The sequence below is a fragment of the Dendrobium catenatum genome, unplaced genomic scaffold (assembly GCF_001605985.2).
Source record: "Dendrobium catenatum unplaced genomic scaffold, ASM160598v2 fragScaff_scaffold_142, whole genome shotgun sequence".
NCBI lineage: Eukaryota > Viridiplantae > Streptophyta > Magnoliopsida > Asparagales > Orchidaceae > Dendrobium > Dendrobium catenatum.
The window spans coordinates 1,610,446-1,634,156 of NW_021318604.1; positions in this window are offsets into that span (position 1 = coordinate 1,610,446).

Here is a 23,711-nt window from a genome sequence, read left to right on the forward strand (position 1 = left end):
ATGTTCATCCGGTACGAAATGGTTATTACACAGGTCGGTTCCCAAAATTCTACAAGTCGTAACCAACTGACCTAAGTCGGTTCAGTTCGTCCTGGGACGAATAGGTTTTGTCCTGGGATGATTTTATACAGAGAGTATCGTCTAGGGGCGAAGGTTCATTTCGTCCTGTATAATCTCATACATAAAGTTTCGTCCCGGTACGAACCATGCTTTTCGTCTGGACGAACAGTGCAAGGTGAAAATCCAGAGACGTTCATCCCGGGATGAATACAAAATTTGTCCTGGACGATTAGGACTTAGAAAATTTTCTACCCGCCTGTTCGATCCATTGCTCTTCCTAGGGGTTAATTGACATGATCATCCCGTACGAAACAGGTTCGTCCTGTACGATCAGTTCATAAAAACTTTCCCCCAAGAGTGTGTGTTGTGATTTTTCACTCAATTACAATCACTCCCTCTCATTTCAAAATTTATAATTTACAAGTGAATAATTTAAAGTCTTCATCGCTTGGAGTTGACTTTTCCTGAAATATTAGTACACACTAAAGCAAAAACAAATCTTCCAAAAAGTGTTAGGAGATATATAAAATAATAATATTTTAAATCATCAAAATAATACAAGTTGCAAGAATGTAAAACATGCAAATAACAACTCTCTGTACAATCTCTATTCTTATCAACAAAAAGATTATCATCAGCAAACAATATACACCGGTAACTACGCCGGACCTTTTGTAAACATCTACGACTAAAATAAAAAGATATGTACTTAAGGCTTAAAATTGATGTAATCCAACCAAAATAAGAAATTACTTTGTCAAACCACCTTGTGTTTTAACACAAGTAATAGCTCATGCATACATATTTTGTATAAAGATTTTTGCTTGAGTAGATATAAAACTGAATATATGGAGATATTAACAGTAGAATTCAAGAGATGGGGAAATAGATAGGGATATTTTGTACTGCATCGAGCTTGTTGTGCGGTAGAAAAATCTCCCTCAAACTTAAGGGAAAACCTTTGGACTCTAAGGTTGACCTCCATAATTCATGTTTACCTTCAACTCCATCTCTAGTTTACCTTCAACTCCATCTCTAGACTCAAATAGATGGGGATATTTTGTAATTGCGTCGGACCTTTGTAAACGTCTAGTGAGAACATCTACGACTAAAGTAAAAAAGATATGGACTTAAGGCTTATCCTTGATGTAATCCAACTGAAATAAGAAATAACTTTGTCAAACCACCTTGTGTTTTAACACAAGTAATAGCTCATGAATACATATTTTTAATGATTTGAATATAAGCGCTATTAACTCTTTTTTTTTTCAAGAACTCTCAATAGCACTCCTCTTTGAACTTTATCATATGCTTTCTCTATATCAACAAAAATATATGTAAATACTCTTTATTCTCTCTATATTTCTCCATCAAACCTCTAAATAAAAGTATGGATTCCATAATAGACCTACCCGACATGAATCCAACTTGATTTTGAAAAATTTATCAACCAAAAAATATCTAATATGTGCATTATCTAGCAAATGTCTAGGAAGAAATAACATGAAGAAAAAAAATCTTCTAAGACACAATCTGGAGGCGGCAGAAACTCACGATCGGATTTTGGGAAACCAGTCTCCTTTCACTGGCAACAAAGACGGTGATCGACAGCGATGTCCCGTGAATGTCTACAAAGCTCGGTGACGACAATCTAGGGTGGGCAACACTGGGGCGATGAGAGAGAGAACGGAGATGCGAGAGAAAGACCGAAATGAAATGAGCAGCCAAACGGGTCGTGCTTGGAAATAGGGCTTTCGCCGGCAGACTTTCCGGCGTCCTGGATGCCAAAATTTTTTTGGTGCATGTTTTGTTAGTTACAAGTCATTGAGTTTAAAATAGCCGATGTATTATCCATCGGTAAATGCACCGGACATATTCTGCCGTAAACTCCACCGGTAATAATGAAAAGCTCCAATTTTCCAACATTATGACCGGCGTAATGGACGTCTACAAGTTTCTGGTGCAAGATGCGCTAGAATAAATGCCGTTAATATTCTGTCGCATTATACACTGGTACAAATGCCGTATTTACCGACGCAAAAAATTCCGTCGGAACGTCCGACAGTATTCGCGTGTTTTCCTGTAGTGTCATCAGAAAAGTTCTAGCAAAATTATTAAAAGAAAAAAAAAACTCTTTCATTTAAATTCTCATATAATTGACAACAATCAAATTTATTCATAAATCAGGCTTTTGCAACACTTTTTAAGACCAACTACAGCAGTTTAAACACCAGCTAATTTATTTGCATCGGTTTAAGAATCGATGCAAATATGTTGTATCTGCATTCGCTGGAAATACTTCAATAGTACTTTTATGAATGTTGTTGTAGGAAAACTTTAGCAGCACTTTTAACATAAATTAAAATTGTTTCTAAAAGATAGAACTAATTTTAAAATATAATGCAAAAAGATGATTTTTTGGCAATTAGTGTAGCTGCTGCATCATTTACTCATTTAGTTAGCTTTACACACAAAAGCTGTCTATATTTTTTTACTGGTAATATAAATATAAAGTCTAAGGGTATGTGATAAGTTGCATCAATAATAGACACATCTTCAAAACTAAGCTATTACATCAACATTGTCTAAGAAATAAGCTTTTCCTTGAAGTTCGGATGCTTTTGCAACACTCACCAAGACTATAAAGAAAAATATAATAAATAAAGAAATCGCCTAACTTCTACATGAGGAATACCAGCACAAAAAATATGATAAAAAGAATTAGTAAGAGAAAAATCTCATTAATCCAAACCTTGCTTAAAGGCAGGAAACATTCTGAGACTAAGAAAGTTTGAGACCTCATTTCTTCAAGTAAAAAAATGGGTAAATGCTGGTTGTAGATATATGATTTTTACACTATGTGAGCAGAAGAGATAGATGAGACTCCAAATGGCCATACCTAATGAATTAAAACCCATGAACAAAGTAACATACACTTATGCAATGAAGAAATAAGTATATACATCCAAAAAGGCAGAAGAAATATCAGCAACACACATAACTGCACAGCTATGTATTATTCTTTTTAACATTAAGTTTAGCTAATATATTTTCCAATTACATAATAAGATTGGCAATTTCAAATGCATAAATCATTTAGCTCAAAAAGAAAAACAAATTAGGAACTTAAATGATGGAACATAATTCACGAACTTCAAACCATCAAAAGCCTGACAAAAATAGGTTTGATAAGTGATAGGAAACATTAACTTCTTGTAACCAGGAAGGCGTGAAGAGAGAGAAGATCCACAATTTGAGGAAGGATTTGGAAGGAGATTTTCGGCTGCATTCTTTGTAAATGGAGGATGGTGGCCGGTCATCCTTGGATGACCGGAACACCTATTCCCTTAAATATACCGTGCGTCCAACATTGTTGGATAAAAAAGGTAGGTTTACATTCAATCGCAACTTTTATAGTTTTTTTAACTCTCCTCTAGTTATTAGAGAGGGAGTTTTGGCTTCTAAGGAAAAAGCTTTGATGGAAAGTGGTAAAGGAAAAGAATTATTGGATGCTTTGATAAGTAATTCTTGTTCATCTTTGCCGGTTTTGATCCCTAGAGCTAATGATTTTGAGGCTTCCAGCTCTGGTGGCTTTAATCACAATTTGAATAATTCTAATGTGTGGAGTAAAACACCACACATTAAAATTAATTCGTCTAAAATTCATGAAGGTAATAAAGATGATAATGTGGTTAAATTTGACTTGAAAAAAGAAGTATCCAATGTTCATGTTATAAGATATTCTTTGGTGGTGAAGATCCTTTGCAAAAAATTGCCCTTTTCAAATTGTGCTTTTTTATTAAGGAGGCAATGGGGTAAATTTGGAAGATTTCATATTACTTCTCTGGGATTAGATTGGTTCCTGTGCTCTTTTCAATCTCAGGAAGCAATCGAGGAAGTTCTCAATGGAGGTCCGTGGTATGTGGGAGGTTTTGTCATTGGTCTAGAAAAATGGACTCCCAATTTTTCTCCTTATTCCTTAGATGGAATTTCTTCTCCAATCTGGGTTCATCTTCCTCACTTGCCATTACACTGCTGGGATGAAACCAACATTACGAGAATTATTTCGAGTATAGGGACTCTTTTATTATTGGATGGCAATATGTTTAGATTGCAGAGAAGGGAATTCGCTAGAGCATGTGTTCATGTAAAATTGAACTCGAAACTCCCTTGTGGTATTTGGGTTGAAGGTATGAGTGGCAAATTTTTTCAAAAATTTGAATTTGATAATTTATCTTCTATCTATTTCAAATGTGGAAGAATTGGACATAGAGATGTGGTATGTCCAAATGGTTTTCAAAAGCCAGATTTAATTGACAAGGAAGTTCCCAAATATCCTTTATTAGTTTAAGATAGGTCTTACGGACCTTGGATGCAAGTTAAATTCAAATCTAAAAGAAATATTAAAAGTGTTAAGAGGGATTCTCATTTAATACACGGATCAGAATTCCAACCAGTTCGCCGGAGCTATGGTGGATCAAATTCAGAACACCATACATTGAAGACAACTGAAAAAAATGCTGAAATTAAGGGAAGAGAAGAAGGTGTTGTTAGCCATAATTCAAACTTGTTGGTTGAGCCGGATATAGCTCAAAATACAAAAACTGAAAATAATCAAGCTGCTTCATTGATTCTTGAAATTATAAATGAAATTACTGAAGTTGATTTGGTTATTCCAATAGATGCGGAAGGATCCACTGGAGTTCAAAATAACAGTGCTAAAAATTCAGGATCTCAAAATTCAAATTTTGAAATCCCAACAAGCATGGAGGCAGATAAGGCTGTTGAGGAGCTTCAGCCGGATTTATTCCCAACAAATCCAGCTGGAAAAAATTCTGTTATTCCAACGTATACTCCTAAGATTGCTGAGAATTTGAATTTTCAAGTTCCACAAATGATGGAGATTGTTATAGAGAAGATTTAGAAGGAGCGGGTCATGGTTTTGACTCCTTCTAAAGATGATAATATTTCGGGATTATCTTGTTATAATGATAAACTAAGAGATGGCTTTTCTAATTCCATATCTCCTTCTTCTACAATCAGTTTGAAATTCAATAAAACTGTTTTATTAAAAGATAAAAAGGGTACTTCATTGGAGCTATCTGGTTCTAAACCCAAGCTATTTAAAGAAATACAAGGGCTAGGACAAGTAAAAGATCAAAATAGGAGGAGGATTGCTGATCACAAAGTGAAGAATGATTTGAAGAGTTCTTCCCAAAACCTTTCAGTAATATGATACCCGACTTTCTCATCTCAATTTACAAAGCCGTTAGAGGCATGAAGATGGAAATTCTAATTAAAGAATTTTCCATTTATTTTGCTTGTTATTACAGAATTGGTATTTGGAAAAGACTTCTAAAATACCTATCATTGATTTTTATAGATATTTTGAGAATGTCTTATCTTTTTTGTAATTTTCTTTTGATTTTCATTTATAACTGTTTTTTTCTTTTGGAATTTTTGTTTTTTAAACCTACTATATTTGTTTATGGGATCGTTACTGGATTCTATTCTTTAACCGGATGAGAACTTTGGGATACTAATCAACCTTCAGGTTGTTTCAAATTATTGGTATCCCCTGCATCTCAACGGTTTCAAAATAGGAAACAGTGGGTTTCATTTCAAATTAATAGGTTTAACGATAACAAAATTTCTTTCAATAAGGATCCTTTTCATCAAGGATCTTTTAGTTTCTTATTTCCTAGTTTGTATTAGGTTGTTTTTTCTTTTAATTTTAATGCAACTTTGCATTTTCTCAAAAAAAAAAGTGATAGGAAACACTAGAAGATTGCAAGTATCACAAAAGAATAACTTTTGTTTTTTTTTTTTTAGGGAAACCCATAAAGGGGCCTATGCGTTGATTAATATAAAAATTACAAGGTCCTTAAAGAAACCTCAAGCTCGCAAATGCTGAGAAGAGCTATAATAATAAGAAAAAAATATATGAGCTCAAGTTCCCTACTACCAATAACATAACCACCTAAAAACATTCTAGGTTGGCAAGAAGTCATCACATAAAAATAAATGAAGAAATAATAAAATTTTTTAAGCTCGATCTATTCACACAAAAAATCAAGAACAAAAAACACTACAACAAAAGGTCCCTATGAAAAGCTAGTAATAAAATAACAAAAGGAATACTTAAATCAAAACCTGTCATATATGTTATCATAGCTCTGATTATAATTCCCTGCATAAATAAAAGATAAGATGCCCAATTTTATGTGATTAGAGTAATTATGAACATTCTCGAAAAAAACTGAGCCACCAAAACAATCCACCCGAGATAAGAAATGGTAGGTAGCAGGAATCTAGCCGAAAAAAATTTTGGTACAAATTAGCAATCCTACACCAATCTGAGTGGAACATACCATAACCATTTAAGCCAACATCATACATAAACCAACAACCATTAGCAACAAAACTAACCAAAACTAACAAGTGGGTATGCCTTCTCAAAATACCCCAAAATAAACAGCAAGAAGTATTAACAACCATAAAGATACCATAAGGATGACTAGCATCAAAGATAATAAAATGAACCCTACACAGAAGGTCAAAAACTTGGCAAGCAAAACCTGCAAAAATCTCCAAACATCCAAACCCACTGAAAATCTGACACACCTCCATGAAGTAGTCTCGCATGCAGATTAAAGAACTGCTCAACCATCCAACAGTACAGAGACCCAGAAACAAAATAGGATATGTGAAGATATTAACATCCAACCCGTCTCAAATAATATTTAACCAAAAACACCACCTGAACAAAAGATGTAAAATGCTAGCACAGACCATACAGTACACCCCACAACCACATAAAGAATAGAAACACCAAAGCAGTAAATTGGCTGAAATTAGGGCAATTAAACAAAACTTAGTATTGTTGAAAATCATTTTTCCAACCATTAACAGCCCAGGAAACATAAACCTGGCTAAAAGTATATTAATCTTCGAAAATACCGTTAGTAAATATTACAGCAGATACTCAATATCTAATCTCCAAGAAGAAGAAGTCCATATATGCACGAACAAGAAGACAAGCCAACCAAAGTACTCTTTATGAGAAAATAAATTGTCTAAACAAATGGGTCTTTAATAGAGGATAAGGAAAATATCCCTATTAAATTTGGTAAGACTTTAGATAATTGGAATCAGATTTTGCAAATCGTGGGAGATCCACAGGGGTTACCTTCCATGATATGAGTATCTTATTGAGCAAGAAAGAAGCATATGTTTTTAATATATCTAAGTAAATAGAAAAGATCAAGGACTACTCTTTTATATACTTATCCTTGATACATATAAGATATATGAAAAGAAACTACTTCAATAATGTTCTAATACCGAAAGGGATAAATATAATTTCAAATAAAAAAAGCAGAATAGTTCAACAATATAATAGATAATTAGAAGAGGAGTGCATAGCAATGATAAAGTTACATTCATGTTCTAATAATACCACAACACCCCACAGAACTTACTTTGCTGTCCAATCACAATCTTAGATTATAGATATTCAATAGGAGGTTTGAGCAAAAAACCGATTTGGAACATCAATGTGGTCAATAACAGGCAAAACAATAACATAAAACTTAGCAGCAAAGGAAAAACCTTAAAAATTCTTAATAGTTAACAGATGGACATTAAGCAATCTTGTAACTTTATCTTTAATGCTTTGAATAATCTGGTCAACCTTCATAGGCAAACCATTAAAAAGGGAGTTCCAAAGATGCCATAGAATAAGAGAAGAAGTCAGATGAGTAATTTGACCTCTAGACTTAGAGAACCATTTGTTAATCATCCCCATAATAGAAATATTAACATTGAAATAATTAACTTTAAAGATATCCTCAAAATAGAACCAAAATTTAGCTGCAATTGGATCCGAAAGAAAAACATGATGTTAGTTTTCCTCATGGTAGCAACATTGACACTTAGAAGCCATAGTAAAACCTCTTATAGTTAAATTATCATCCGTGGGCACATAGTTATTCATAAGATGCCAAATACAAATAGCAATAGAAGGGGGAATACTTTTATTCCGCATCTTAGAAAAAATATTATTGGAAATTTGCTTAATTCTAAAAGCATGCCAAGCATCCATGAGGCAAAATTCACCATTATTCATCATATTACAAAATAAAATATCCTCATCCACTAAGTTAAGAGGAATTTGTAATACCTTATGAATGATGGCTTCATGAATAACCTCAGATAACTTATTATAATCCCAATAATTATTAGAAATAAAATATTTAACTTTGATAGGAGAATTAGAGACAGTATTAAGCATATGATCCATAGAAGTTTGATCTAGCCATTTCTCTTGCAAAATAAATAAATAAATTAACATTTCCAAGACCCCATAAAATATAAAGCTCTGCCTGCCATTCGATATCACACAGTCTCTTCCAAACTCTGGAGTTACTTTGCTTATAAGAACCAATGATAAGATGGACATTAGAATAATGTTTAGACATCATGAAATTGGAACAAAGACTCTTATTTCCATGAAAATTGAACCAAAGCTTCAAAGAAAAAGCATGGGCTAAATCTCTCATACTTTTGCAACCTAAGGCAACTTCCTCAAGAACACCACAACATTTAGACCAAGAAGACCAAATAATTTTCAAATTATAACATTTACCTTTCCAAAAGAATATATTAAAGATTTTTTCCAACCCATTACAAACCTTCATAATAGGATTAATAGTTAGGAAATGATATATAGGTAAGGAATAAAGAACTCTCTTAATTAAAACTAATCTACCACCAAAGCTAAGAAAGTTGAATTTCCAAGAATTAAGTTTATTCTTAACCAAAGAAATGAGATCATAAAAAAGAAAGGATCTTTTATGACCTTTAAATATCACAACACCCAGGTACTTAAGAGGAAGAGAAGTATGACTAAATCCAAAAACCCTTTTAATAGCATTCATACGATCAACATACATTCTAGAGGGGGTAATAAAACAAGATTTATTTTTGTTAATATTAAGACCACTAGTTTTCTCAAATTTATTTAAAAATTTTATAATAATTCTCAATTTATTAATAGAACCATTGGAGAAGATATTAACATAATCAGCAAAACAAAGGTGGGAAATAGGAAAATCACCTAAGGTTCTATAAAAAATATTATTATGGTTTTCATATAGGTTAGTGAGCCCTCTAAAGATATACTCAGCTACTATATGAACAAAGTAGGAGAAATAGGGTCCCCTTGTCTAATACCATGAGAAGACCAGAAAAAATCCATACTTTTGCCATTGATAATAATCAAAAAATTAGAGTTCTCAATGTAGTTCCTAATCAAAGAAATGAAAAGAGAATTAAAGAAAAAAAGTTGTAAATTAGTATTCAAAAACTTCCAATTGATATTTTCAAAGGCTTTAGCAATATCTAATTTGAATATAGTGTTCTCACCTCTAACTTTGATATCAATATCTTAGTTCTTGAGCCAGTAAAATATTATCAGAGATGGATCTGCCTTTAACAAACCCCATTTGATTTTTAGATATAATTTTATCAAGCATAGGAGAAAGAGGATCCATAAAAATTTTAGAGATAAGTTTACTAAAAAAAGAACAAAGACTAATAGGGCAAAAATCATCCCACTTAATGGCAGAAGCCTTTTTTGGGATAAGCATAATAGATGTACTAGTAAAGATTTAGGTAAAGGAGAACCATTAAAAAAAAATCTAACACAGCACCTTAAGATTCATCACAAATAATATGCCAAAGTTTTTGAAAAAAAAATTATAGTAAAGCCATTAGGGCTAGCAAAAGAATCAACATTTATAGAAAAAACAATCTTCTTAAGATCATCGAAAGAAGGAACCATGGTAAGAAAGTTATTATCCTCATCATTGATGCAACAAGACATAAGTTTGGGATATTCATCTCTTTCAAGTTCAAAGTTTTTATTAAATAACTTAGTAAAATGATCCACAGCATACTTGGAAATATTATCCTCTGCCCCAATAAGGTTACCTTCAAAATCAATTATTTTATGGATAAAACTTTTAGCACTATTTTTCTTAACCAATGAATGAAAAAACTTGGTATTCATGTCTCCTTCAAGAAGGTGTTTAGAAGTAATTTTTTGTCTCCAAAAATTTCTTCCTGATCTTGGAGGAGAAAAAGAGAGTTTTTAGCTTCTTGTAAGGCCATAGTATTTTACATAGAGAGAATAGAATGACAAATAATTTACAGAGTATTAACATGCTCCTCTGCAGCCATAACATTAGAAATGATGTTTTTAAAAATAGTCTTATTCCACCAATTGATTTTAAATTTAAGCTTTTTAAGCTTAAGCCAAAGTCTAGTCATCCTTCCAATAAAATTATCAGGGTGAAGGGGAGCTTCCCAATTTTCCTTGACTTAATCTAAAAAACTATCATTAAGAAGCCATATGTTTTAGAATCTAAATGATGATATATAATTTGGGTGATATATAATTAATATTTTTAGACTTAATACCAACTAGAAGGGAAAAGTGATTAGAAAAAGTTTTACTAAGATGTTAAATAAAAGTATTATTATACGCATTAATCCACAAGTCATTAAAAACCACCATGTCAAGCCTTTGCCACATGTTACCACGATTCCAAGTATAGGAATTACCAGAAAAAACTATATCAATTAGCTTACAATCCATAATCATATTATTAAAATCACAAAAGGGTAACTTTAATAGTTTAATATGTTAAAAATTTATGGGGATCGAGCAACATATCTTATAGAACAAATTCAATGAAAAAATAGAAATCCTGACAAGATGATTAGAATGCTTATGCCGAAGTGATTGCAACAGCACCAGGATGATCAGAAAGATACCCTTTGTCATCACGTAGATATGAAATTATATATTACATAAAATAACATTAAAGGAGCTATCATATGTTAAAAACATTGCTCATAAAACAAAACAAAAAAACACATTTATCATTAAAAAAAATAGAAACTCAAATTTAAAGTTTTTTTACCTAATTTAATTCCAACAAGCACAATTGGAACATTTGGTACAAAATGATGAAGTTTAGGCATCCACTGTTTGGTAAATACCACAAGTAGATTGAAGCATCAGTAGAACCAATCAGACATAATTTTGAAAATCTATAATAAAAAACCCAAAACTTACATAGAACCTTTAATTCACATACAGACTGCCTAAGCCATTTAGACATCCTTCTTAAGTATAATAGAACTGGTCAAGTTCTTGGCTTAGAATATAGAGAGAAAACTGTTACTACTAGAAACTCAGCAAAGATATCAGATTTTTTTTTAAAAAAAGCAAGATTAAAATACAAATTTGGTTTAAAGTAACCAAAGAAATGTTAATATGTCTAAAATCCTACTTCATTAGTAGCTATCAAATCAAAATCCTTAGCTTTAGGTAGTTAAAATAGTAGCCAAGAATAAATAATTTATAACTATTTGCAATACTAAGATTAATATTATCAACCAAAATGCAAAGATAAAAGGAATTCTATAAAGTGAATTATCTTCTTTAGAACATTCGCATAGCTTGTCCTATTGATCAAAGAAAATGCCATAACAAAAAAATATGCTCCTCTATAACAAAGTGGCCTCAATCTGCTATAATCTTCTTAGCATAAGAACCAAATATGAAAAAACATAAAAGCTTATAAACTGCCGAAGCATTCAAATGTAGGATTTAGAGATAATCAATCAAAATACATGAAGTCTTCGAAAGCCCTATGTTGATAATGCTTCCACCAACACAAACATTTGCACTGAAGTTGTCAAACAAAGTAGGAATATAATCCTAAATAGAGAAAATATGAAAAAAGGACTTAAATCACTTTTAAAAAATAAAAATATAATTGAACTGAAATGATATGTGTTAGACCATCTCCAACCAAAAATCTCATTTTTCACTTCAAAATGGCGTGAAACTAAAAAAATGTAGTGATTCATCCAATCAAACTCCAAATTTGCAAAGGTAACCTTCTTTCTTATTTTCACGCATTTCTTCGGCAAGTTAGGTAGAGACAGAAAAATAGTGGGGATGAACAGTGCAACACCAATATTGGCATCCCATTGTTCACCCACAAGCAAATAGCAGAATTTTCACCATTTTTCTAGAGCTCTGTAGCAACGCCATTCAAGCATTTGGAGTTCGTTTGGAGATGTCCTTAAGCAAAGATATGAGAAATTTATGTCGCAAAAGGAGAACCAGATCTAAAAGAATAATTTTTAGTTTTATGTAATATATTGGAAAAAATAGCAAGGAATCTAAAATAGTAATAGAGAATAAATATTTCAAAGTCGGGCTCTCCATCTTGTTTTCCTCCCCTTCCTCTTCCTCTTTCTCCTCCTCAAAATCTGAAAATATAACATTCTGAGTTGATGGCGACAAAAAAATTCCTTGGATTAGGCATCTAAATGCTAGGATACATCTTCAAGATTGGTGGATTCGGCATCAGGATGGTAGGATTTGGCATCGAGATGGGTGGATTTGGCACCAGGTTGGTTAATCCATCATGGATGATAATCGAAGTCATGGAAGAATGAGTCTCATCAAAGTAACGAGAGTCTCGTCGAAGTCGTAGGAGAATGAGCTGGCTAGGGCACGAAAGGAGGAGATCTGTTGACCCCTATAATACTCTAATCAATGAGTTCTGCAAAGAAGGGAAACTACATATTGCTACAAGGGTTATGAATAAAATGATCCATGCAAAGTTTTTGCCAAGCTGTATTACTTACCATATTTTAATCGATGGATATGTTAGAAATGGAATGATTGATGAAGCTTTAAAATTCTTTTTGTGAAATGGAAGCTAGGGGGATGAAAACCAATGAAATCACTTATGGTACTTTACTGAATGGATAATGCAAAGCTTTAAAAAGTTGGATGTTGCAATGAATCTTTACGATAAGATTAGGTCTAAAGGGCCTCATTCCTAACAATATCATGTATACAACTTTGTTAGATGGATTTTGTAGACAAGGGAAGCTTTTTAAAGCTCTATATATTCTTTTTAATTTGGCTAAAGTTAAGGCCAATCATAGTAGCTTGCAATGTCTGCTTACTTTAACTTGCCATTAGAGTATATATTATTAAAGTTTTATTCAACAAGAACCCTATATTTTTTAATGATATTCTTTGATTAATCAAAATTATCATTTAGTTTTAGCACTTTTGCTTTGATTGCATATCAATTTGAAGTTCAGTTCCTTATAGTCCAAGTCCTATTTAAAGTATTTTTGTTCAAATTCAAGTTTGAGTTCACTTTGGTCCAAATCAAGTTTTGGCTTGAGTTGAAATGTTAGTCCTTGTTCATCTTATTTGATTTTAAAATAAATGCGAGTTCAAGTCTCTTGTAGTCCAATATGTCCATCCAATTCAGTATCACTAAGTTCAAGCTCAAATTCATTTGAGTCTCATTTGGTTCAGGTTACAATTCACAAGTCTTCAATGTAAGTCATTATGCTTTTCTCCTATTCAAGTTCATTTAAGTTAGGATTTAATGCTTGCAACTTTGATTAATGTTCAATTTGTGTTAAAGTCCTTTTATTTGCTCAAATTCAAATTCGAGCTCAAGTTTAAATTATCCATATTTTGTCTAAGTTAGGACCTCTATTTCACTAGAAAATTTGGTAGCCTCCTGGCATCTCCACTATTTAGGGGAAACCAAAGGAAACTGGGCCATCCCACCACACTACTCAAGCATGTATATAGGTCTCGAGGGACACCGAGCCATGCATCTTTCATTCCACCATACAACGTGAGCATTTATGGGGTCTTCAAAAGTACTCGTACGAAGGACACAAGTGGCTCTCCCCACCATGCTAAGCGGCGTCAACTGTCCCAAAAATACCCACACACATGTACATAATTTGTATACACATAGGTACACAAAAGGGGTAAGTGCATTAACAACACCCCCATGGGCCCCAATGAGCATGTTGTAGGAACACACCTGATGTCTAGGGATACTATGCGGGATAATAAATTTGAACCTGATCCTCCTAAGAAACTAAATATGAGTCGACAAGGTTTAGTAGATAATTATAAAATTCCCCAAACACCAGCATGGGCCCCGGCGAGTGTGTTATAAGTACACATGTGACATCTAGGGATGATGTGTGGGTCAATACATGAATTCAAGTTTGAATCCGATCCTTATTTATGGATCAATAGGAGTCGATAGGTTCGAACCATCAAACAAATATACGGTACAAGCGACCGGTGTATTTTTCTTAATATATTTATATTAGGCTTTCAAGGCCTATAATAATGAGAATTAACTAATAAAGTCAAAAAGCCTATGATCAATCTAATCCTTTTTCAGCATACTCACAGAGTTGATAAGGTCAAATTAATGAAACTTTCAAATGACCCCATAAAGCTCGATGATGGCATTCTTGAATGTCTATCTCAACTGGAGGGGTTCAAACATACTTTTAAATTCCTTCCAATCTCCACCCAAATACCCACAAAAATCCAAAAATTTAAAAGAATCTCAAAAAATCCCAAAATCCTAAAAGGCAATGGTATTTAAAATTGAAAAAATCCATCAAACTACTTAAAGTAAAACTCATCCACCCTCCACAATAATTTTCTCAGGGTGTACAAATTAAAATTTACTTCAACTCATATAGAGCTAATACCTAGTCAAGAATTTCACTAGGATATATTCTCAAATAATCTCATCCTAATAAGGACATGGTACGTGTCCTCTGACCAAAAATTTTGCTGCCAAATGGCACTTAGGATAAACAGTTATGACCCAGGGCCCTCTGAACTAAGTGGTTTTACCACCAAATGGCACCACAAAATAATGGTTATGGTTAGAGCTAATACGTTCCTTACTTACATCAAATCATTGAGATTTAAATCATGAGGATATGATTGATAGGGCATAAATCCCTCTCTTAGTTAATGTGGATTCAAACTCTTCCCCTTAGACAAACATTCACCCCAAATTTATAATGTCCCCTTGGAAAAAGTAACCCATGACTGCCAACAAGGATCCTTCTATCAGGTTGGGTCGACTACCTCCTCTAACTAATTAGACATGGGACTATGATGGCTTGGGATAACGGAACCATGGGATCTTGATCGGCTCTATCGTCTATTCCCCCACAATTTTTTTTAAGTGCAAGATGGTAAAATTTCTAATATTAAATATCAAATTTTCAAATTTTCAAATTTCAAACCCATGATGCTACTATATACCAGATAACATGTATTTCGATGTATATGATTGATGACTAGCCTTAATCAAAAGTTCTCTCTAATGATCGATAGGGGTAATTAACTATAGGGGCTTATGCCTATAGCAAAATAGAACTAAATTCATAAGGTCCTCACAAAAATGAGGGAGAAATCTTTGGGTAGTGTCTTATTTAAAAATCCATCTGCCTTCCAAAATTTACCCCATAACTTAAACTGTTAAAACTCTCCCTGAAGAAAGAGTAAGCGGGCGAAGGTCGGGGCAAATTTTTTGGAGCCCACAGATATCTGACGACTCCACTAGGGATTGGTTTATCTTTTCATCTTTGGCTAGTTATCTATAGTGATATAGTAGTAGTTAAATCAATCCAAAATCAAAATTTTAAATACTTCTAAAATGGTCATTTAGTGAATTAAAAACTTTTTAGAATATTCTAAAATGATCGACCGATAAATACATTCAAAAATTTTTATTTAACTTAAGCAAGGTTTTAAATTCATTTTTATTACTTACTCATATTGACTATATTTATTTATTTTTATCATGTTGTTCTATGTAAGTCTCTACATTTTAAAAGTGTTGGGTGATGTATCTGATTCTAATTACTAACCCTTACATTTTATTTGTGCAGATAGATCTACAAAATACCCTGATGATCGTCCAATTGGGATAAGGAGCCATAATCCAACTAGCGAGTGTTATCATTGAAATTGGAAATAATGGAGCTACCATCTAATTTGGTAGCATAGACTTACCCACAATCACTATAAGGGTCGCTGGTGTCTCTGCACGTAGCATTGATTATGAAAGGCTCGCTAGAAGGCCCCACTCTACTGAAATTGCTACCCATCGTGTATATCTACCAGCGCCACGACCTATCACTAAGCAACCTCATAGGCAAGTTTCTATATTTGAGTGGCTCTACAGTCACAGCCAAAGGCCCTAACCGCTAAGAGAATTATGACTGGCGGTAAGATATCAGTGGTTACTACCAATGCCACTACATGGCCAACTGGGTTGTTTGCACTAGGGAAATATGATGTGAGGCTTCCTCATCTAGAGGAAGGCTCACTAGAAGGCAAAGGAGAAAGAAGAATGCTGAGCTACAAGCCTAGCAACAATAACTGCCAATGCACCCATCTAATTTGTCAGCCTAAGAGCCAAAAGTAATCATTCCTACCCATAATGGATTTGCAAATCTAAAATGGTTAAAGAGGAATAGCTCCATTGCTAAGATGAAGAAATCCTGCTATGAGTAATGATGCGAGGTTCCAATCCCTCGAAAGAGAAATGAACCTGAGACCTTATCAACCCGGGTGCATCGAGTGTTGAAGACAGTAATGGAGAAAGGCTTGAAAATGAAGAAGTCATAGAAGCCATTGGTCATCGAGGCTAGGACAACCCTGCCAAGGGAACTCCTACCCATTGTGGCGAAGAGAAGAGAAAGAGAGTATGCCCCACATGATGAGCATCAAGGTGTGACACCTGAACTACATGTTCGGTGATCCACCGTTGAATGGTCCTGGCAGAAAGGATAGAAAATCTGTAAGCCAAAGCCTCATAGAGATGAAGAAAGAAATGGAGAAAAAATGAGTGAGCTAGGCATGACATCTGATATAGCTTCCAGGAGATCCACCCCCACTGACCAGCAGAGTCAGAGAGGGGTTTCGAAGAAGACCTATGATAACGCCCGACATGATGGTCAACACCTTAGAGAGTTCTTTGGAGGATCCCATCATTCGGCACCCCCCCCCCCCGAGAGGACTAGAAATAAAAAAAGTTAAGGAAAATCTTTTTGATGATGAAGACAACATGCTCGTTGACATGAGAAGATAGATGAGATGAGAGATGAGGGCTAAGGATAGGGAGATTTCCTAACTGGATGAAAAGATGACTGAGATGATGACCCAAATGGCAATAATGATATATATAATGCAGAAAACTACTGCCGTTAGTGCCATGCCTAACCCTCTTGCTAATCCTCTAAATCACCAAATGCCTTAAGTCTCAGGAGTAAGTGGAACTCCTGAGCATGTTCATGAGGCTCAAAATATAACTCGTCAACCTACTCCTCAAAATATTGCCAGCACCTCCAAGCTTGTAATGGCTATATAACTCAAAGGGATAATTACAAAGAAGATCAATGGTATAATAGTCATTGATCAAGCAGAGAAGTTGGTTAGCAAAGGCCTTCTGTACTCTGCTAAATACGATTAAGTGTCATACCCAAAAGGGTACTCTGTACCAAAGTTTCATATATTTAATGGTAATAATAATCTATATAGAACTTAGCACAATTCAAGCCACATATGGAAATACAGTAGTCAATGAAGTTATACTCTTTCTACAGTTCATTAATAATTTGATAGGGACTACTTTATAATGGTATGCTGAACTGCCAAATGACTCTGTGAAAATATTCGTGGAGTTAGAATCAATGTTCTTGAAGAGATTCACTAGCACAACCAAGAAGACGATGATCACTAACCTTGCTTTAGATAAGCGAAAGAAGGAAGAGTCGGTATCAAAGTACATTACTCATTAGCATAATATGAGTATGAAATGTGAGTAACAACTTAAAGAAGAATATACAATTCAACTATTAATGGGGAATATTTATGATAAGATACAAACATTCCTATGCATGGCTATAATTATCACATTTCAGGATCAGAAAGCCATTATGATAAGCCCAATAAAGCCAAATCCTTAGATATAAAGAAGGGGTGAAGCCTACTCTGTATTGTTTCTTAGATCGAGTAAAGTGAAGTAAGTGGTTTATAATGTAGATAAAGACAAACAACAAGTGCAATATGAAGAAATGCTAAAACAGATTTACAACCCTAACCCTAAGCTTAAGTTGATTCTCGGGGAATGACAAACCAAAAAATTTCCAGGGTGGAGGAGAACGCCTGAAATAGATAATGGCAACAGGTGATAGAATGTTCCCCTCCTTCAAAGATAACATGAATAAAGAATATTTATTTAAGAGGGAAAGTATCACCAGGTTGTTTTGACAAGCGATGAAAACGAGTTTAGAATTGCCAGAGTGCAAGAGACCTGAGGAGTCGAAATAAATTGACGACCCAAACTACCATCCAAATCATCAGGTACTTGGCCATCCTATCAAAGATTGCTACATCTTTAAGGATTGGCTTGAGAGAAAATGTTGGAAAGGGGAGCTCACATTGTCAGACAATATGTTGACTCACTCTAGAAATGAATCAACTCGAGTAATTACATCATATTCTATAACCCTGATTGGAGAAAGAAAAAAATAGAAGAAGCCAGTGCAAGAAGAGCAATGGGAGACTGCGGTCTCCAAGAAGACTGTAAAAATGCTAAAACAACAGGAAGGAGTTCCAGGTGTAAAGTTGAAGTTTCCTACCGAGCCAATACTAGATCTGAAAGGATCGCCTAATGCATAGACATCTATCTCCAAACAACGCCCTAGCCAAGCTAGCTCCTAGAAGCTGAGGAAAATAAAATCCGCCAAAAATAAAACCAAGTTAAAGAAGCACAATATGAAGAAGACTGCAACTCAAAAGGTTATCAATAGTTTGGATGAATATTTATCAAACTGTAAGGCAACCCATGAAGCTGGCTGATTTTATGTCTGGGCTTAAAATAGAAGAAAATGAAGAAGATAATGATAAAGAACATTTCTCCATAGAATCATGTCAGGATGTCTCGGTGGTGCCAAGTATGTAAATGAATGAAGAATATATCAAGGGGCAGCTTCTGAATCTTGTATAATGGTATCGCCAATGGACTACAGTTCAGAAAAGGGTCTATATTTTCAAGAACAAGGCGAGTCAGATCCTAATATGGCATCACAGATGGAACGTATAAATCTTGGTAGTGACTCCGAACCAACAGATGAATCTCAAGATGTAATAATGGCCGACTCTAAAGAAAATACATCGCTAAATGAGTCTGACCCAGACGAGATCGCCCAAGTATAGTTGAGAAGCGACAAGATGCTGCCACCTCCGCTAAAGAAAGGTGCCTCTAATAAAGAGAAAGGAAAAGAGATAATTATTAATGAAGATATTATTCCTAAAGACCCTAAAAAGAAGGACATGTCAACTAATGAGATAGATTATAATATTTTATTATATATGGGGAAGATCCCAATGCAACTCAGTCTATATAATACCCTTTTGATGTCTAAAGACCTATAGGAGACTTTGATTCAAGCTCTCAAATAGCCCAAAATATATGAGTCATATTTTGCTAAATGCATCAAGACTGAGGACTTCAAAGCCTGTAGTGAGGCGTTCATTACCTTCAACGAGAAAAATTTGATGCTTGGGATGACAGATCATAATCGCCCTCTATATGTTACTGCAGAAAGCGATGTGTTCATAATCAGTCGAATCTTAATTGATCCCAATCCTTCAAAAATCTCAAGAGCTTGAAATCATTAAGATCATTGTACCTTAATATAGAACACCTCATGTCAGATAAACTGATGGTACATGGCTTCAACAAGAAAGGGAAAAGGACCCTTGGAATTTTTATGCTCTCCCTCACATTTGGAGAACTTCATACAGATGCCAAATTTCATGTGATTGACATAGATATTGCATTTAAGGCACTTCTTGGTCACCCATGGTAACATGAGTTTGGTATCATCCCCTCAACACTATATCAATACATGAAGTACCTCATGGATGGAGAGGAATTTAGGATCTCTTGTGACATCAAGCTTTTTGTGAAGTTACTAGATGGACAAGAGGGGGGGTGAATTGTGAAAACTTTTTGAAAATAATTAAAACCTAAGCAGGGGTAATTTTTTTATGCTTTTAAAATCTTAACATGGACAAACGATTTAAACAACTTCTCTTTCACAAATTTTCCCAAGCAAATATTATGAAATAGAATGCACGCAATAATAAAAAGATAATAAGGAAAAAAGCACACCGAGATTTTTATAGTGGTTCGGTCAAACCATGACCTACGTCCACTCCCCGGAGTCCTCCGCTCCGGGTATTTCACTACAAGAAATAGCTCTCCTTTTTTCCCCCTTGGCAACGCGAAGAAGCCCTTACAATACTCCCTTTCACCAACTCGGCGTAGCGGAGTGCCAAACTCTATTTTCACCCTCCTGGCGACGGCATAGAACCTTCTCATTTTTCTCCCTCCTGGAGAAGGCAAAGTACCTCAAGGTCACGGATGTAGAAGATCCTTTCCCCTTGGAGATTCTCCCACAAATTCCTGTAGGGCCACAAGAGGAGAAAGATGCAACAAGTTTGGAGCAATCGTGTGATCTCCCTCACACCTCTTCCCCCTCACAACGCTCACCTTCTCCTTCCTCTCTCAAACCCTAAAGAACTTCTAAAGAGATCTCTCTCTTGGAATCCCTCTCTAACCATGTTCTCTTCCTTCTGATTCACTTGCCAAAACATTACAATTTTGACACCTAAAAACGGGCTCCAAAATCCCTGAAATCTCAAAGTAGTCGTTAATATCATACAGTACGGTTTCTAATCATACAATACGATATATATAAAAAGACTTCATCCTGGTACGAAGTGGTACGAATAGTTTAAAAACATTCGTACAGTACGATATTAAATTGTACGGTACGATCCATAACAATTCTGTTCGTACAGGACGATAGTCGGGACGATCAAACATCATCTCTATTCATCGTATGGTATGATTAACATCGTACAGTACGATGAGACAAAATCTAAGAGATCGTCTAGGATGATCTTCGGGATGATTATAATTCATCTCTATTCATCGTATAGTACGACTGTGTTCGTACAGTACGATGTTCAAATTATAATTAAGCCCGAATTTCTTGCACTAATCATGGGTTAAATTAAGTAAGTATTTAAAATAAATTGTACAGTACGAAGGTGTTCGTACAATATGAGCGGCATAAAATAACTTACTTAAGTTAAAACGACGGCTAGGGTTTTGGATTTGAACATATCGTACAGTATGATTATATTCGTACGGTATGATCTATTCATAGAATCGTCCTACAAAGCTCTGATCGTGTGATACGAAATAACATTGTACAGTACGATCTACAGATAAAGAAAAACTCTGAATTTTTCATTTAAAAACACTCTCCCCCTGTGTGTGTGCATGGTTGCTCAGACTTTTATGCATTTTGTGGCCAAACTCAAGAAAATAAAAATAAAATAAACAACAAAATACATTGCAGACTCATACTCCTAATCTACCCATTCTTGAGTCTTCCTGTCATCCTGAGTAGCTTTTGATCTTCCTGAAATGTTATTTCTCACGGACAATAGCAAATAAAATAATATTCAATGAATAGATAATTCAAATGGCATTATTTGTCATCATAAAAATCTCAAACTCGGGGTCATGGGTTGCAACAATCTCCCCCTTTTTGATGATGTCAAATAATATTTGTTGTAAGCAAGTGTTAAAGGCATTTTTTTTAATTTAATTTAAATATAAGAACAAGAAGAAAAGAAATAAAAGAAGATGCAATTCGAAAGAAAAAAAAACATGCATTTAACTATAGAAACAAAGTACAACAACCTTCTCACCCTTTTGATAGCATCAAAAAGAGGAGCAAACACTAAAAAAAGAAAAAACAACTATAATACAAAGATAATTTATAGTGGAGGATCCTGATCAGTAGGTGGTGGAGGTGGGTTTGGTTGGAAGTACTGAAAGAGAGTGTCAAAGCGCTGATCAATAGCAGTAAAGCGTTCTCCAAACATTTCATATCTGTCTCGTGTTGCTAATGTTGTTCTTGAATGTGAGTATCGAGATGAGTCTGAAGTTGGTCGAAGCATTCGACCAAATCATCATGTGCTAGTGCAGGTGCTCGGGGTGGTGCATGTCGTCATGGACGTGCTGGAGCTACGTCTCGGGCATCTTCTCCTTCTTCTTCATCAAAAATAGGTTCTTCTGGCTCGTGTCCCCGATGGAAAAGAATATGGAAAGAGGCATCTGTATAAAAAATAGGAAGATTATCGGGTTCACCAGGATAGGTCAATTGATATTTATTTTGGAGAATATATCCTATAAGGTGGCCAAGAGCTATATTTTGTTTTCGGCGAGTGGTAGGGAGACGAACGAAGGTCATATGGCGAATGTAGTCAACAATTAAATCGATCTCGTCGAATTTGATGTTGGACATGATGCGATAGGTAGCGATAGATAAAACAAGGGTCATCTTGATCCGGTTGCCAGCTTTGGGTATTATAGAGGTTCTAAGGACATGTTGAATAATTCTGGCATTTCGATTTAGTGATTGGACGAGGGGCTGGTGTTAATAGAAAGTGACATTCCTAAGGACTCGATTAACATCGCTCCAGTCAAAATATTTATTAAGAAAAGAACGAACCATAGGCCCTTCAGTAGATAGCCCAATGTGTTGGATGATGTCAGCTTTTGTTATTTCAACATTTTGATTACAAGTAAAAGAGTGGAAAGTGAGGTTGTCGACAGTATATATTAGATTGGCTAGGAATTCTAGAAAGAGTTCAGAATTATAAGGGAAGACTAGGGTGAGAAGAAATTGGAGGGTGGTGGAAACAAAGAGGTTCATTACCTCGAAGTTCAGAGCCTCCTGATTTAGCAGTCTGGAGGGTGTAAATGCGGAAGAGTCATAAATCGCCTGACCATATAAAATATTAAAGCCTAGACTGTTTTACTTCATTTATTCCTCGTAGCTTATAATGACAGCGTCTATCCCAAATCTCCTTCCAGTGGCACTCAGCGTAGGATACTCTCATATAATCCTCAGGACCATCAATGCACAAAAAAACAATTTAAAACAGTTAGCATTCAGTTTGGCTAACTCCCTAATCCTCATGCTCCATTCATTAAAAGGTCAGGAGTTTTCAATCCATTACCAGTTTTAAAACGGTGTCACTATCCATCATTCAACTACATCCACTGAGGTACATCAACAGATTGCAAAAACAAGAGACATTCTAATTTCCAGAAATAAATGGAATGTTATGAAAAAGAGAGTGGCACGGGTTATTGAATAACCCTCCGCAGTATTTCGATTACCAAAATGTGACCTAATCCATTTTTTTTCAAGGTTTTCTAAAACACTATTTTTGAAACTAGCTCTGATACCAATTGAAGTTACTAGATGGACAAGAGGGGGGGTAAATTGTGAAAACTTTTTGACAATAATTAAAACCTAAGTAGGAGTAATTTTTTTTATGCTTTTAAAAATCTTAACATGGACAAACGATATTAAACAACTTTTCTTTCACAAATTTTCCCAAAAAATATTTTGAAATAGAATGCACGCAATAATAAAAAGAAATAAGGAAAAAGCACACCGAGATTTTTATAGTGGGTTCGGTCAAACCTGACCTACGTCCACTCCCGGAGTCCTCCGCTCCGGTATTTCACTACAAACAATAGCTCTCCTTTTTTCCCCCTTGGCAAGCGAGAGAAGCCCTTACAATACTCCCTTTCACCAAA